This window comes from Ovis canadensis, chromosome 2, assembly GCF_042477335.2.
Source record: "Ovis canadensis isolate MfBH-ARS-UI-01 breed Bighorn chromosome 2, ARS-UI_OviCan_v2, whole genome shotgun sequence".
Taxonomy (NCBI): Eukaryota; Metazoa; Chordata; class Mammalia; order Artiodactyla; family Bovidae; genus Ovis; species Ovis canadensis.
The window spans coordinates 40,068,731-40,087,668 of record NC_091246.1 but is presented as its reverse complement, the minus strand read 5'-3'; positions in this window follow the sequence as shown (position 1 = coordinate 40,087,668).

Here is an 18,938-nt window from a genome sequence, read left to right as displayed (position 1 = left end):
TAACAAAGGGAGAGACAAGTGTTTTAACAGGACTTTTCTTTCTTTTTTTTTCTCTTTCACTTCCTAATGGGTAATAGTAACAAAAACACTAGGAGTATAGCCCATTATTTTAGGAGTGATTTCCTTTGAGTGACACACTTTGATTTAAAACTGTCCATAGCTAATCATTATTTTCACTTTTTGTTTTTCAAAGAAATCTAAAAACAGATGCCTTCAGTTTGTGTAGAAAAGGAATCAGTTTCTGGGTGGTGAAGCAGGATGCGTGGAAAAGTCAGCACACAGAATGATGCCAGTCACTTTGCTAAAGCAATGAAATAGAACAGAAATCAACTCAAAATACAAGTTTTTATGGTAAGACTAGTATTTCAACCTAATGGGAAGAAAAAAGGATTACCTAATAATGGCTAGCCTTTTAATATAAAGATGAATTTCTGCTTCAGACCATACCCAAAATAAAAATTTCCATGTGAAAACAAAACTTTCTAGTTCTAAAAGATAATGAAGTGATTAAAAAATAACAATCTTGGAAGGCCTAACAATATAAAAACTAGTAGAACACTACAAATATATATATATAAAATATATATTAAAATATATTTTTATAAAAATAAAGAAATTAAACACATATTTTTTATAAATGTATATAAAAACAATATAAAAACTAATAATATATTCTAACTAACATAAAAACTGTGAAGAAAGATATGAAATAATTTGACTTCATAAAAATCTATCATGAAAATTTAGGTGCATCAAATACTAAAAGGCAAATTGGAGAATTTATTTTTGGTACTTATGGAAGAGTTAATCACAAGATATTTATGGTGCCTATGGAATACTTAATAACAAAGCATTTAGAAATCAACAAGAAAGAAAGGAATGAATTCAAAGACACAAAATAACTGAACATCACTTTACATAAGAAGAAATGTAAATGGCCAGTAAACCTATGAAAATGTATTTAACCTCCTTAGCAAAGGTCAAGGATTGCATGTTTTAAACAACTGAAAGTTAATTTTTCCTCTAGAAATTCAGCAAAGAAAAAAATAAAAATGCCGGCAGTGCTGCAGGGAAATTAATACTTTCTTTATACCACTTGTGGCCATACAAATTGCTGTAACTTAGAGGGTATTTGGCACAAGAAAAAACTTAAAATTTAACATGTGTTATGACCCAAAAATTCTACTTGTAAGAATCAATCCAAAAGAAATAATCATTGTTACATGCAAAGATTTTGCTACTAGAATGTTGATCAAAGCATTTTTATGATAACTAAAATTGGAAACAGCTTAAATCTCCAACAATAAGGAATGTTAATTATATGATGGTGTGTGGTGTATCATGGAACTTTCTGTAACCTTAACATGATGTAGAAAAAATTATATTTCATGTCATAGACTAAAATTCACTTTTATCTTGTTCAGAAAAAAATGTAGTTTTAAAATTGTAATATGTATTGTATATGTTATATATGCATAGAAAAAGATGGTAGAATAATATGTATCTTACATGTCAAAATGTTAAAATACTTTTCTCTAGGTATGGGAATTATGGATGATTTTACAATGTCTCTTTTTATCAGATTTTTTTTTCTTTTAGAGTGAACATGTATTACTTGGAGAACAAAAGGTAAAGCAGTGTATTTTGTTTCAAATATTGTAGCTAGCACAGTTTCATCCTGGAGATAAAGTGGGATAATATATAAGAAAATCCCTAACACAGGATAAGAAAGATGAAGTAGCCTTGGTACCCAGGATTTGAATTTGAATATAAAATTCAAGCACTCTGGAAACTTGTAGCACTGGATTAAAGAGTGACTTACCCTAGTACTCTTGCCTGGAAAATCCCATGGACGGAGGAGCCTGGTAGGCTGCAGTCCATGGGGTTGCTAAGAGTCAGGCATGACTGAACGACTTCACTTTCGCTTCTCACTTTCATGCACTGGAGAAGGACATGGCAACCCACTCCAGTATTCTTTCCTGGAGAATCCCAGAGACAGAGGAGCCTGGTGGGCTGCTATCTAAGGGGTCGCACAGAGTCGGACACGACTGAAGCGACTTAGCAGCAGCAGCAGCAGCAGCAGCAGCAGCAGTACCCTAGTGGGTGGATTGCCTGAGTCCCAACCCACTCTCTTTTTTTGTAGCTTGACTTCATTTTAACGGCTCATACATCTCTTCATAAGATGTCAGCAGAGGAACAGAAAGAAAAATAAATTCTCACCTGTCATTTTTCAGATAATCCCGATCACATTCATCTTTACTATACTGTGAAGCACTCTAGCATGAGCCCTTTCTTTGAGGTAAGCTGGGGCAAGTCTTCCTTTGAAAGATCTCTGGAGCCAACAGCCACCGCTGTATGATCTATTATGTGACACAAAGATAGAAGTTATGCACATGCAACTCCCCAGGTGGCTCAGTGGTAAGGAATCCGCCTGCCAATGCAGGAGACATGGGTTCGATCCCTGGGTCGGGAAGATCCCCTGGAAGAGGGCATGGCAACCCACTCCAGTATTCTTGCCTGGAGAATCCCATGGACAGAGGAGCCTGGTGGGCTGCAGTTCATAGGGTCGCATAGAGTCAAATGTGACTGAGCATGCACACAACCAAAACATCAAAGTAAAACACAGGTATTGATTATGCAACCCCGAGATGTTTTGGCTGACAGGAAGGGTAGGCGTGCTTAGAAGGTGAGTAAGTTCTGAGCTGCCGGGTGGCGCTGGCTGGAGGGTAGCATTGGAGTTACCATGGAGGCTGGTTCCCTGTCGGGATCCTGGATTCAGACCTTGGGCCATGGAAATACAAACAAAAGAATGAGAATGGAATAGGGTGCTTTGTACAACCACTTAGGTTTCCCAGGTGTCAAAGTGGTTTAAAAAAGAAAAAGATCCACCTCCAATGCAGGAGACACGGGTTCGATCCCTGGGTCAGGAAGATCCTTTGGAGAAGGAAATGGCACCAATATTCTTGCCTGGGAAATCCCATGGACAGAGGAGCCTGGTGGGCTACAGCCCACGGGGTTGCAAAGAGTTGGATATGACTTAGCCACTAAATAACACCACCACCACTTCTTTGGGATCACTGTGGCAGACCTTGTCACTTACAGTTGTGTGTAAGTGTGTGTGTGTTCACAGGGTGCAATGCTAGGGGTTGGTGATTCCTATGGATGGGCATTAGGAATTAGAAGAGAATTTTTCCTATGTCTGTGTAATATGGTGTTGCTGTACTGCTGGCATCTGAAGGACATGATGGCAGTCCTTTTTTAGTGACCGTAAATGGATGGCATCACTGACTCAATGGACGTGAATCTTAGCGAACTCTGGGAGATGGTGATGGACAGGGAGGCCTGGCGTGCTGCGATTCATGGGGTCACAAACAGTCGGACACGACTGAGCAACTGAACTGAACTGAACTGAAAGGGGCAGAGAAAGAGGACGGTAAAAAGAGTGTGGAGGTGGAGACCATACTATGACTGTCAGGGCTTTGTGTTTATTGTAACTCCCCACCCCACCTCACCCTGAGATTGCAAGACATCATCTGGGGAGACTTGTTGGGGGGTGTTGGATATTATAGCAAGCAGGGTGGAAAAACTGAGCCAAATATGGATTGCTACTATAAATGTAACTTCCCTTTAAACCCGGAGTTAATTGCCCTGGGAATCCGCGTGTTACATAGACACGGGTTCGTTTCTATGATTAACTCAGCTGGCTTGAGCTTGGTACTAATGAGACCAAGGCCAAGGTTATCAGCTCTAACCCCACAGGAGCTGTTAGCATCTCACGGCTCCAAAACCCAGGTGACACCCTTCACCCTCAGACACAGTGGGACTGGGTGAGAGAGTATGCTGTTTGACTCCACTTTTAATACCCAACACCGCTCCCTTTCCCCTCTAACACGATGCCTCTGCTCTGAGTGCATAGGCAGTTAATTCTGTAACATGACAGGACATTGTCTCCAGAGCCACATTGCACTTAAAATGCTGCCTGCACGAGAGACAGTAGAGACTGCCCTGTTAGTCCTTTTAATGGGTACAGGTGGTGCTATCAATTGACCTTCAGAGACAAAAACAGCTTGAAAGAAACCATGCCCAGGTAACCCCATTGCCTAAGAGTTTGACTACAATTTGGCAAAAAACAAACCTCCATTCTTTCGCCACTTTCTAAGAAGTAGTTGGCAATCTCCAGCCTGCACATTTGGAAAAGAATCAAGTGGGGTGTTTTACCTGCGTCCACTGCTTTCTCTGCCTTGAAGAGTCCCATCCCTTTAGTCTAAAGCCTTTTGTTCTGTGTTTCATCATAGGACTTAAGTCCTCACCGGTGCGTGCGTGCATGCTAAGTTGCTTCAGTAGTGTCCAACTCTTTTTGACCCTACGGACTACAGCCTGCAAGGTTCCTCTGTCCATGGGATTCTCCAGGCAAGAATACTGGAGTGGGTTGCCGTTCCCTTCTCCAGGGAATTTTCCTGGACCCCAGGGGTTGAACCTGTGTTTACTTATGTCTTCTGCCGTTGCAGATGGGTTCTTTACCACTAGTGCCACCTGGGAGGCCCCCAACACATTTTAAGCTCTGTATTTATTAGGATCACTCGATTTGCAAGTAACTGAAACTCGACTCATGGATTCATCTACCTGGGAAGAGTACTAGGTCTGTTCACAGACTCTAAAGAAGAGTTGCAGGGATCAGTCTTAGAAACTGGTTTTGGGGAGAATAGATACGTGTGTATGTATGGCTGAGTCCCTTCACTGTTCACCTGAAACTATTACAACATTGTGTGTGTCTGTGCTCAGTTGTGTCTGACTCTTTGCAGCCCCATGGACTGTATCCTGCCAGGCCCCTCTGTCCCCAGGGAAGGGTACTGGAGTGGGTTTCCATTTCCTACTCCAGGGGATCTTCCCCACCCACGGATCCAACCCATGTCTCCTGGCTCTCTTGCTGGCGGATTCTTTACCATTAGTGTCACCTTGTTTATCCTCTGTATTAAAAGTGAACGTGTTAGTCGCTCAGTCATGGCCAACTCTTTGAGACCCCATGGACTGTGGCCCGTCAGACTCCTCTGTTCATGGGATTCTCCAGGCAAGAATACTGGAGTGGGTAGCCCTTCTCTTCGCCAGTGATCTTCCTAATCCAGGGATCGAACTCATGCCTCTTGCGTTGCAAGCAGATTCTTTACTATTTGAGCCACAAAGGAATCCCCTATAGGCCAATACAATGGAAAATTTTTTAAAAAAGAAAAGAAAGAAATTGGATCTGAAACATGGCCCTCTCAGAGACCCGGCCATCTTTCCCTTCCCCTGCTCCTTGTCTTGGCTTCGCTGTGCAGAAAGCTTCTCTCCACGTGGTAGCCAGCATTCCCCAAGGCACATCCTCCTGGCTTAGCAAAATCAGGACAGCTATGTTCTCTGGCATTTTGAAGGGTTCTCCTCGGTCTCAAAGATTGCTGGCTGAGGATTAAAGCACTGGAGGTCCAGGTGCCGCCTCCACGCCTGTAGCTGGTGTGCATTTATCAAGGAAGCAAGAGGCAGAAACTGCGTGGGGCTGAGCTTTGAACCCGCCCAGGCGCCGCTTGCGGACGCTGATACGCTGCCGCGGTGCGACTTCCATGCGCGCTTTGATGCAATGAGACAGCGGGTTCTGGCGCATCTGAGCGTCTGATGGCATTTGGGGTTCCGAGGAGCATCTAGGCTTCATCACCAACAACAACAGCGAGATCCGCGAGGCCTATGGCTTGGACCTGCATCACCTCCGGGGCTTCAGCTGCTCTGCGGACCTGACACTGGCGGCAAGGTCCTCGGCCAGATCTGTTGCATCGCGCTCCATCTGCGCCAGTGCCAGGCAGGCGCGCGGGGCTGCAGGTGTACGTGCTGGACGCCTGGGGCGTGGAGCCCAAGCCGGTGCCAGGTGAACCGCCATGGCACCTGACTGGACAAGGCTCCAGAGCTCAAGGTGCGTGCTGTTGAGATGCGCTTTGGCCCTAAACTTCAGTTCCATGAAGCTCTCCAAGGCTGCGCTACCTGTAGCAGCCTGGCTGCCTGCTCATGGGCACCAACGTGGATGACTGGCTCCCACTCGAGAACTGGACGCTTCATCATGGGTACCGGCTGGGCGGTCTGGTTCGAGCCATGGGGATGCGGCGTCCCGCCAAGCTGACCTCATAAGAAGCCCAGTCGCTCCATCTTTCACTGCCTGTCGCAGGAGTATCCTGTCCCTTCAGAGCGCACCTTCGTGGTAGGTGGTCGCCTGGACACAGACGTCCTCCTTGGTGTCACTGTGATCTGAAGCTCATCTTCACCCCCACCGGGGTCTCCACTCTAAGGGATGTGTTTTTTTAAAAAAGGAATGGGAAATGTGCAAAGAATAAGTTACTGAAGTTCTCCTTAACCTTCCCTGAAGCTTAATTGGTCTGCTTGCATGCATGCATACTCGGTCGTGTCTGACTCTTCATGACCCGCATGGACTGTACCCCGCCAGGCTCCTCTGTCCATTGGATTTTCCAGGCAAGAATACTGAAGTGGGTTGACGTTTTGTGCTCCAGGGGACCTTCCTGACCCAAGAATTGAACCTGCATCTCCTGCATTGGCAGGAGGATTCTTTACCACGGAGCCACCACCAAGCAGGAAGCCCTAATTGGTTTGTTTAGAGCATAGCATAACACTGGGATCTTCTGAAGAAGCCCAGAGTAATACAGATGCATGTCAGAGGAGAAAAGAAATCTCTTTCTGATCATTTGGAATTTCCCTTCTATATAGTCAGAAGGAATATCATCTAGGTTCTTCTTTAATAGATAGGAATATGGAGTCACAGATAATTGAAGTGAATTGCACAAGACAAATCACCCACTTGGTAACTGGACAAAAGTCTCAAATCTCTTACACCCAAGTTTACTACTTTTTCTTGTGTTAGCCCACCTTCAACAGATTTGTTATCCAACTCATCACTGGCTTTGATGGTGGGAAGTTCAACCGATGGATGAAGATCAACCTTGATGGTCTACAAACCCTGTTGCAGCCCTCTTCTCACCTTCAGATCAGTAGGCTTATCTGCTCTTAGGTAGGGCTTAATGGAATAGCTGGGGCCAGTCAGCGGCAGACCTGGGACTCAAAGAATAAATTCAGGCCTCCTTGTCTTGGTCATGTGGGTTTTCTAGAGCCTGTGTCACAGCCCCTGATCAGAAGGAACGGACGAGAGAGATCAAAATTCAAACCCAGTCTTGGATTCTCCTTCCTCTTAAGATGTAGAAAGTCACTCGAGAACATTGCTTCTGCCCTAACAAAGGAAAAAAGCTCTAAAATCATAACTTTTTTTTCAACCCAGGAGAGAGCTGTGATCACAAGGAAACTCAAACTGAATTCCAGGGTAGAAAGTGTTGTAAGGCCCTTCCAGAAGATGGGCACACAGGAAGTGCTAATGCTTTTTTTGCAGGGCATGAGAAGAAGAGGTAGCAGCCAGAAGCAATGGACATTTTAACATATTCTTAGAGGCCACATGTAGGCTGTTACTTGTTAGTTACTTGGGCATTGCAGTGTTTTGGGCACTGAGGAGAGGAGGTGCCATTCCAGAGTGGTCAGCCTGGTTTGACTATCTTTCTTAATGGAATACTGAAAAGTGAGTGTATTGGTTATCTGTTGCTATGTAACAAACGATCATTTGATGCAGTTTAAAACATCAGACATTTATTATCTCAGAGTTACTGTGGGTCAGGTATCCCAGCTGGGGAGCTCTGAGTTGTGGTCTCTTGGAAGGCTGTAGGGAAGGTTTTGGTCATTGGTCATCTCAAAGCTCGCCTGGGGAAGGGTTTGCATCCAAGCTCATGCACATGGCTGTTGGTAGGGCCAACAGTTAGCCTCACTAACTGCTGGCTAGGGCACAAGTTCCTTGTCACATGGCCTCTCCACAGGGCAACTCTCAACATGGCTGCTCACCTCACTCAAAATGAGTGAGTAAATGAGAGAGGCAGAGGGGATGCCACAGGCCTTTTTGTCATCTCAGAAATGATGTCCCATCATTTCTGCTATATTAGTAGTGAGTCACTAGGGCCATTCAAACTCAAAGAAACTGCAGAAGGATGTGACTACCAGGCGGCTTCTCCAATAGTACAGTGGTAAAGAATGCTCTTGTAATGCAGGAGATGCAAGAGATGCGGGTTCCATCCCTGGGTTGGAAAGATCCCTTGGAGAAGGAAATGGCAACCCACTCCAGTATTCTTGGCTGGAGAATCCCATGAACAGAGGGGCCTGGCAGGCTACAGTCAGTGGGTCACAAAAGCGTAGGACATGGCTCAGCGACTAAGCACGCACCCAGGAACACAGGAAGTTTGGATCATTGGCATAGTGGCTGCCTGCCACAGAGGTGAACACTGTATTTGGGGACCCAAAGTTAACTATTATACTCTTGGGGTAGGAGGTGGTAAGTAGAAGTGAAGGGTGTTACGTGTCAAGTTTTGTAAGTCCTGGAGCCTTGACAAGAAGGTTGGAGCTGGCAAGTATCAGGGATCTGAGACTCAGTGGGTTAGGGCAGAAGGGCACCAAGTCCTAAGAATAACTGAAGAAGGAAGGAAACAAACACATGTGCCCAATGTTTTTGTTGTGTCATTAAATTCTCAAACCCATGCAAAAGATATTATATCAGTCCCATTTTACAGATGAAGAATTAAGGCCTGGAGAGGTTAACTCTTTCTCATGGTTACACAGCTATTATGGTGATGTTTGCACAACCCTGTAAATATACTAAAGAATCACTGAATTGTGTACTTAAAATAGATACACACTAGGATATGTATGGGGCTCGGACAGTAAAGAATCTGTCTCCAATGCAGGAGACCCAGGTTTGATCCTTGAGTCTGGAAGATCCCCTGGAGAAGGAAATGGCAACCCTCTCCAGAATTCTTGTCTGGGAAATCGCATGGGCAGAGGAGCCTGGTGAGCTACAGTCCATGGGGTCACAAAGAATTGGACATTACTTGGTGACTAAACAACAACAGCATCAATATGTAAATTATATTTCAATAAGCTTTTTTTTCCAAGACCACACAGGTAGTATGTGGTAGAGTGGGAAATTTCCGACCTAATTGTTTTAGGCTCTGTATTAGTTTGCTGGAGCTGCTGTAACAAAATACTACCGCCTGCATGGCTTAAACAGTAGGTGTTAATTTTCTCGTGGTTGTGGAGGTTAGAAGTCTGAGGTCAAGGTATTGGCAGGGTTGGCTTCTTCTGAGGCCTCTCTCCTTGGCTGGTAGACGGCTACCTTCTGCATCTGGACATGGTCTCTCTTTCTGTACACATCCTTGGTGCCTCTGTGTGTCAGAATCCCCTCTTCTTAGCAGGACACAGGTCCCATTGGATTAAGCCTCACCTTAATTGTCTCACTTTAATTTATTCACCTCTTTAGAGACTTTATCTTCAAATATGATTATAGCCTGAGCTACTGGGTATTACGACTTTACCATGTGAATCTGGGGAGACAATTAAGCCCATAACAGACTCCAAAGTTTATGTTCTTTTTCAGACAATAGAAATCCTTTTGAGACAATAGAAATCTACTGTTGTCTTTGTTAATAAAATCTACATGATAAACTGTATCCTGGCTTTATTAATATATATTTGTTTTGTTCAAATAGAACAGTATTGGGACAATTGTAATTTCTACAGATAAGTATCTGCAAATGGTACACTTTAAATGAGCTCATGCTGCAGTCTCTAGATACTCCTCAAATAAATTGATTAAAAGCTCTAGAGAGGAAGAGTTGAATTGTTAAAAAAAAAAAAAAGAAGTTGAATGACCACCAGTATTTAACATCTGTTAATATCGTTTATCACAGAGATGTTAAGTAAAACAAGCTTCCAAAATGTATAACAAATGCCGAGACTGTAATGTGCTGTTATCACATGTCTTGTCTTCTCTTTTCTGGTTACTCTGCAACTGACCACACGCTAGGAGAGTGCGTTCTCTGAGCAGACAGGCGTGAGCCTTGCCCAGCATGGCCTGAGCCAGCCAGTGCATGTGAAAGGAACACTTGTGCCCAGTCTTACATGACGAGACACACAAGGGCCTACATTCTTAAAAAGTCCGGACACACAAGTCAACTTACTGGTGTCCTGATGTGTTAACGTTTGACATGAAAGACCCTTGGTACTGCATTTTACTTCTGTTTTTAAGGTAGTAGTAATTTTTAAAGATGGGGCTTCCCTGGTGGCACAGTGATAAAGAACCCACCTGCCCATGTAGAGATTTGGGTTTGATTCCTGGGTTGGGAAGATCCCTTGGAGGAGGGCATGGCAACCCGCTCCAGTATTCTTGCCTGGAGAATCCCATGGACCGAGGAGCCTGACAGGCTACAGTCCACGGGATTGCAAAAGGGTGGGAAATGACGTCGCGACTAAACAACAGCAACAATTTTTAAAGATACTTAGACATTGGTGAGGGCTTCCCTTGTGGCTCAGCTGGTAAAGAATCTGCCCACAATGTGGGAGACATGGGTTCGATCCTTGGGTTGGGAAGATCCTCTGGAAAAGGGAAAGGCTACCCATTCCAGTATTCTAGCCTGGAGAATTCTATGGACTGTATAGGCCATGGGGTCGCAAAGAGTTGGACATGACTGAGTGACTTTCACTTTCAAATATTTGTGGGGACACAGTGCAACCTACCTTTCAGATATGCAGTCTGAAATTACCTGAAATATATCCTTAGGCTCTCATCCCTACAGGGGACCCATCCATTTGGAAAGACAGACCGGTGGCCCCTGGGCTTGTATCAACTGCATCAGAACCTAAATCCGGAGATGTGGAGAGGGGAAAGCCAGGTATGTGCTTGAAACAAAAATTTCAGCATCATTTGAACTAAACTCCTCATTCTGGGTTAGCTAACTGGTGGGTTTAAAGAGTGACTTAAGAGTCCCTATTATCTCTTCTCCAGATCAGCGACAAACCTTAGCATTCCTCAGGAAGAATCGAATGTCACTTAAAGCGGCCTTTTCCGTCTGCTTCCTCCCTCAATTAAGAAGCCTTTGTAGGACTGAGGCCAAATGAGTCCATAAAAGGGCTTATTTCCCATTTGGTACTCAGCTGAAGGCCGAGTCACTCACTTTCTCCCTGGTTCTCATTTCTTCTCTCTCCACACTCCTCTTTCCCATCTTTTAAACCAATTAGGGGAACTGAAGATTTGGTGCAAGGGCCAAGTATTGAGTTTTTCCGTCAACAAGGAGAGGCCAGCCAAGATCCCTTTATCTGAAAGATAAACAGAGGCAGCTAATGAGGGGAGGTGGGAGGATTAGGAGTAGTAGAGGATCATTCTGGAAGCTTTGGTAATTCTTTAGAGGAGATAACGTGATGTAGGCTGCAGTTTCTGCACTCAATCAGCTCGGTGAAGACACTTGAGATCACGCAGCGCTCATCCACTAGATGGCAACAGAGAGCCGTCTATGCCTATGTCCCGGCTCCTGGCTGAACTTCAGCTCCAAGCTGCTGAAGTTTAAAATCCCCTCTATTGCATGGAACAATACCAAGAATTTCGCTTAAGAGATGGCTGATTGTTGGCTGTTTAGACCTTACCTTCTAACCCTTTGCATTTATCCTATAACATCAAGTTCAGCTGTATTTTCCAGAGGTCTCCTTCATTGCAGGCAGATTCTTTACTGTCTGAACCACCAGGGAAGCCCCATATGAAGCATAGATTTGTGTATATATTGTCACTCCTGTTTTTTAGCCTCTGAGGGAAAGTGCCAAGAAACACTGTCCCCATTGCCTTTTACGTAAGAGGGTTTGCTACTCTTTGAAAGTCTTTTTTGTTGTTCTTGTTGGTTTGATTCAATGAAGAATTAAATAGCCAGCCTTGCTGGGTATGAAATCATCTGCCACCTACTCACAAACAACAATTTGACCTGATCCCCTGGCCTTGGGAAAGTCAGTGACTCCTGGCTTGGTTTGGCCAGCAAGGGGGCATTGCGAGGTTTTGTGGGAGGTGTGAGAAGAAAGTGAATAATGTCCAGGGGCTTCCTGCTCCTAGGAGAGACAGTCTGGCTTGTAAAGGGCCAGCACTAAGGCCTGCAGTTATGTATGGAGGTGAGAGTTGGACCATAAAAAAGGCTGAGCATTGAAGAACTGACGCTTATGAACGGTGGCGCTGGAGAAGACTCTTGAGAGTCCCTCGGACAGCAAGGAGATCAAACCAGTCAATCCTAAAGGAAATCAGTCCTGAATATTCATTGGAAGGACTGATGCTGAAGCTGAAGCTCCAATACTTTGGCCACCTGATGTGAAGAGCCAACTCATTGGAAAAGATGCTGGGAAAGATTAAAGGCGGGAGGAGAAGGGGACGACAGAGGATGAGATGGTTGGATGGCATCACCAACTCAACGGACCTAAGTTTGAGCAAACTCTGGGAGATAGTGAAGGAGTGGGAAGCCTGGTGTGTTGCAGTCCATGGGGTCACAAAGAGTCGGACACAACTGAGCAACTGAACACAACAGCAAAGGCCTGCTAGGATTGATGCTGTCCTGGGACTTAATCGATGATGTTATAAAAACAAAAAGAATTGCTGAGAAGGAAGTGGGTGGGAAGAGAAAAGAGCAGCTTCTTGATGGAGCCACATAGCAAATTCAAAACAGTCAGAAAGCTCTTTGGCCATGAGTGTGATGGGTGTGTTGGTGCCACTGGCTTGCCTGTCACTTAGGGAAAGGAGAAAAGAGAGACTTTCCTGGTGGTCCAGTGGCTAAGACTTTGTTCTCCCAATGCAGGGGGCCCAGGCCCGATCCCTGGTCAGGGAACTAGATCCCACATGCCGCAACTGAAGAACCAGTGTGTTGAAACTAAGACCCGATACAGCCAAATAAATAAACGTTAAAAAAAAAAAAGAAGGGAAAAGAGAATCAAGAAAAAGAAGACCAGAAAGGAAGAGGGAGAGAGACTGAGTGGAAAAGTGATGGAACATTCTCATGATGTAGGTTGCCATTTAAGACAACCCCAGCTGGAGGCCCCAGAGCCTTCTGCCTTGGGGTCAGTGGCCACTCACCCGGCTCTCTGCCCAGGGTGTGTGGGGCACTCTAAGAGTCAGATTCTGACCTCTGGGAAGTCCCAGTGGCCACAGGCTGGCTGACTGATGGATGCATAGTTGTCAAGTCCCCTGGACTGCAGCTCAGAGTAGGGGTCAGAGGACACTCCCAGGGCAGTGTCTGTTTAGTGGAGAACTTGAGCAGGACTGTGCAAGTTCCAAAGGGTCTGGACCAGCAGGAGAGTCTGGAGAGGCCTGTAGGAAGGACAGAGAACAGGAGAAAGAAGAGGCTAAGGGAGGCTGCCTGAACGCCAGAGTGTGAATATTCAGAAGACTCATGGGTAGGGACGCCCTGATTCTTCACGGCAGGGACTTGTCTGCAACATCTGTTGAACCAAATAGAATATAATCAAAAACTGAATCAAATAACACTTCTTTGTATTGATAAAGCCTTATAGAATGGGTTTCCCTGGTGACTCAGGCTAGAGTCCACCTGCAATGCAGGAGACCTAGGTTTGAACCCTGGGTTGGGAAGATCTCAGAGAAGTGAATAACAACCCACTGCAGTATTCTTGTCTGGAGAATCCTATGGACAGAGGAGCCTCGTGTCACACAGAGTCCATGCTGTCTCTGCCAACATCTTAGAAAAATCAGCCAGAATATAATTAGCCATAGACCCCCACAGTCCATGGGGTCACAAAGAGTCGAACATGACTGAAGCAGCTGAGCATGCACTGTAAGATTAAAATGTTTTGTTTTTGTATTTGTTTGCATTATTTGTGTGAAAAGTATTATAAACCTATGATAGTACAGTACTATATAGCCAATTGTGTTAGCTGGGTACCTAGGCTAACTTTGTTGGACTTATGCTCTTGGAATGGAACTTGCTCCTATGTAGGAGACTCACTGTATATGTAACAACTTGACATGTCTCATAGCATGTCATACCCATTCCTGCTTTGCTCCACATCGCAACTGTGCTGTGTATGTGTCCTTGTGTGCTCAGTCATGTCTGATTCTTTGCGACCCCATGAACTGTAACCCTCTAGGCTCCCCTGTCCATGGGATTTCCCAGGCAAGCATACTGGAGTGGGTTGCCATTTCCTCCTCCAGGGGATGGTCCCAACCCAGGGATTGAACCCAAGTCTCCTGCAGCACCTGCATTACAGGAAGATTCTTTACCTGCTGAGCCATCAGGGAAGCCATTTAAGGGAGGGGGTGATTAGTTGTCCTAATTCTCCAGGTGCAGATGTCTTGGCCCAGAAAGAATTAAGTGCCTTATCTATGATCACCTGTAAAGTGCTAAATGCATGGGGTGGAAGTCAGGTTTCTGGTTTCCCCATCAAGCGTTTGTTTTACTTTTTAGCTTAAACAGTTATTTTTCAAGCTATTCTGTTTTTGTTTATAAGGTGCTTTATTAAGTATATATTTCTCATTATTTTCTTCATTAGCTTCATTGGTGTTCTCAACTATCTTTATAAAGGGACACCAGAGCATATGACATTGGAAGAAGTGTCACAGTGTCCCATGATCTTCCCTTGCTGTGCTTGTGGGGGGGATAGTTAGGGCGGGGGAGGACTTCAGGGCTGGAGCTTGGAAAACCGTAGGCGAGTCCATCCTCTCAGTTCTGGAACCAGCTCCCTAACATTCACAGTCCTGGCCAGAGGGTACTTGCTACTTCCCTTCTATGAGGGCAATTGTTCAAGTCGCTTGGATGCACCTTTTGTGTATCTTAAAATGACTAGGCAGCAGACTCCAAGAACTTCGGCTCATTGCAAAGGAGTCTGATTTCTCATAGTCAGAGGTTTTTACCTGCTGATTAGAAGAGGGAATACTTTTTTTTTTTAGGTGAAAATATATAAGATCTTATCATCCTGAAGGATTCCGTTCATCTTGATAATTTTCAGTGTAATGAGTTTGGGAAATCTCCCAAGCCTTATGGAAACTACCCTGGCAGACCGTGAAATGGTTTTAAAACTCTTCTTCAGGTTCACCCCTTTCTGGTCGCTCTCCGTATTCTAAATCACCCAGACGTCCAGCGGGATTTGAAACTGGCCCTCGTGGAACCTCCAGCACTAAGACTTCATTACACTATCCCTCATTTAATCTTCTCCTGTAAGATATTCCTAAACACTGGGTCCCTTGGCAAACGCCCTGAAGAAGTTTCATTTCAATATTGCTTTGTATTTATATAACCTCTATATCGAAGGAGCTTAAAAACACTTATGGCCCATGCTTCATTACTTAGTGTAACCACAAGGAAAGTCAACCCAATTCATATTAACAAATTGAAGCACGCCCTCTGAGATAGGTAATAAGAATAGCACTTTGTCTGCATGACACGTTTCTCTTCTAAGAAGCTAGAAGTAATTTGAGCAACTGAACTACTGGAGAAAAATAAAGAACAGATAAGGCAAGTGCTTAATCTTTGTTGTTGTTTAGTCACTTAGTTGTGTCCAATTCTTTTACATATAACTATAGCCTGTTAGGCTCCTCCGTCCATGGGATTCTCCAGGCAAGAATACTGGAGTGGGTTGCCATTTCCTTCTCCAGAGGATGTTCCCAACCCAGGGATCCAACTTGAATCTCTTGCAGGTAGATTGGCAGGTAGAATCTTCACCACTGAGCCACCAGGAAGCCGACTTGGTACCTTAGGTACCTAGTAAAATAGGGGCAGAGTGGAAATCAGAGATCAAATATCTGACTCACCTCCTATCACCCTCCTGTTAGCACTGGTGATGAGTATGGTGGCAGTAAATTGTTACAAAGTGGAAGGGGACTGTCTCTTGTTCCTCGTTATAAATCTTGGGCTGTGTCATTTTTCTTTCAGTAAAAAGGAAGAGTCTCCCACTCGTGCCTGTGCTTCTGGATGTAGGCTGACTGCTTTATCTTTATGTCCTGGCTGATTCTCCTAAGATGTTGGCAGAGACAGGACAGAACTTGACATGTGGTGTTCAGTTCAGTTCAGTCGCTCAGTCGTGTCCAACTCTTTGCGATCCCATGAATTGCAGCACGCCAGGCCTCCCTGTCCATCACCATTTCCTGGAGTTCATTCAGATCCATGTCCATCGAGTCTGTGATGCCATCCAGCCATCTCATCCTCTGTCGTCCCCTTCTCCTCCTGCCCCCAATCTCTCCCAGCATCAGAGTCTTTTCCAATGAGTCAACTCTTCGCATGAGGTGGCCAAAGTACTGGAGCTTCAGCTTTAGCATCATTCCTTCTGAAGAAATCCCAGGGTGGTGAGGTCCCAGGTAACCCAGTGCACAGGGAGTAAGTGAGGTATTTCAGTTCTCAGAAGCAAGAAGTTAAGTCAGTGTTTCATTGTAAACCCTTCTCTTTTCAATGCTTATTGCATGTCCTTTTAAAGTCTGGAGTCCCTGGTTGACTTTCCTTGAGGACCTGGGCTATCAGAGTTCTCTGACCAGATGGTAGCTCTTCACTGTCAGACCTGCTGATACATCAAACCTGAGAAATAGGAATGACCATGTTCTGATCTTTGTATGGGCTGGTTTTTTTTTTTAATAGACTTTATTTTTTAAAATTTATTTTTTTTAACACCAAAACCACTTTGTATTGGGGTATAGCCGATTAACAATGTTATGATAGTTTCCGGTAAATAGCAAAGGGACTCAGCCATATATATGCATGTTTCTGTATGGGCTGTGTTGTCACCAAATACTGAACTGTCATGCACTTGCCATTTACCTGCTGGTGGCCCCCTTCTCTCTTCTCCTTAACCCAGTTCTTCTGGAGGCTTGGCTGGATGACTCTTCATCCCACAAGGGTCTAGCATAGTGAAGAGGCACCTGGGGTATGGGAACAGTGTCTGAGAGTCTGGTGGGCACTGCACACTGCCAGTCTGAGACTCCTGTCCTTCTCATGTACCTGTTTTGTGCTACTCTGGAGAAAACTCAGAATGCAGCTTAGGAAAGGCAGCACCTTGCATTGCTCTTTCTTTTTCCGTATATATGTAAATAGAAATATGTTTGGATAGAAGGTTGAGTGCGTTTAGGCATACAATCAGTCGATTTGACACATGTACGCACTGCAATACGATTGTCGTTGGAGTGTCAGCAAAACAGCACCATCTCATCGCATAATTATTTCCTTTTTGTGGTGGGAAGAATTAAGATCTGGTGTCCTAGCAAGTTGGATGTTTATATCCATATTGTATTTTTTAAGTTAATTTATTTGCCTGCACTGGGTCTTCATGGCTGTGCTGGGGTTTCTCTAGTTGGGGCGAGTAGGAGCTACTCTGAAGTTACGGTGCTCAGGCTTCTCATCGTGGTGGCTTCTCTTGTTGTGGAGCATGGGCCTTAAGCACTTGGGCTCAGTCATTGTGACGCATGGGCTTAGCTACCCCATAGCATGTGGGATCTTCCCAGACCAGGGATCGAACCCATGTCCCCTGTACTGGCAGGTGGATTCCTAACCACTGGACCACCAGGGAAGTCACATACTGTATTTTTTTTTTAACTGATTCTTGAATTTATGGCCTGTGCCCTGCACTATTCCTTTATTTGTCAGTGAAGCTGGGGGAGAAAAATAATACACTTACGGTTTCCTGAAAAGAACACTCCAGTGCCTCCTAAGAGAAATCTGTCTTCCCCGTCCCCTTCAGAAGCATGAGCTGGTTCCTTAGACACAGCCCGGGAGGAGAGCCCCTCGGGGAAGTGCACTGTAACTAGCTGCTTCTGTGTTCTTAGGGTGGGGTTTCTTGCCCCCAAAGAAGTCTGATTTAAGCTAAAGGGAAATAGAAGCTGAGGAATCAGTGGTCCAGAGTCTCCAGGCTGCTTAGAGTAAATATTCCATAACAGAGACCCCTGGGCTGCTTGGCGTATATTCGGCAACCTGAACTTGGCCCCAGTCTCAGAGCGCATATGGTGTTCCGAGTCAGGATCACAGATAGCAATGTACCATACTGTGCATGGGGAAAATATTTATGGGATAATAAATGTGAGCAGAGCATGTTTGTGCTCTGTGCATAATTGGCAGTAGAATATGTAGATGAACTGACTCCTAATTGTCCCCTTTAAGGAACCGTGGCCAGATGCCCCTACAGATGCCCCTACAGTTTGTGCCTACGAGCACAAACAGCCTTCAGCTCTGCGCAAGGGGATGAGGCTAGTGGAACAAGATGCTGTTAACTAACTTAAGGACTCATGCTTGTAAAGGACACTGGGACTTCTATGTGTGGTCTGGCTGAACAATGAACACAGATTTTTTTTTTCTTTTAAAAATGGATTATATATATATTTATATATACAGAGTGTGGATCAGCCCTGTGAAATGGGCTTTGTGTAGACCACTGCAGGCCCCAAGAAGGAAGCTAAGGTGGTATGACCATTGTTTTGGCAAATATGAGAAAAATCCAGGAGAATTTGCCTAATTTAGATAAGCCTCTCTGTTTGCGATGGAGATCTCATTGTTCAGGGAGTCTAAGTCAAAGAATTCAGAAAGTATATCTTCAACCATAAACTGCATTGGATACCATGTGATCATCCCAATATTACAAAAACATTATCAAATAATTATTGTGCTTTGATTTATTAAAGAGCCCAGAGAGCAGAACAATTTTAAAAAATCTCAAAAAAACCAATTCCAAAGGTTAGAGTTTTCAAAAATTTCCACTTTTAGTCACTGTTGTCTAAGTCTCTTAGCAGAGGGGCAGATTTATTGAATAAAGAAAATAATCAGTGCTCAGATATCATTTGTACAGTTGTGTAAATTTTTAAATAAAATTGAAAACTGAGGTTACGTTTCTTTTTTTTTTTTAACATTTCTTTTTTGTGTGGAACAACTCTCTTGTAGATTTCCTGCCTGCCTGCCATTGTTACGCAGTGGGTAGATTTTCCTTCACATTCTTTTTGCATTATTGTAACAGACAAGTCTAAGACACTGTCTAATGTTAATGCTACACACTGCTGCCAATTATAATCAGAGCTAGTCAAAATAAACAAA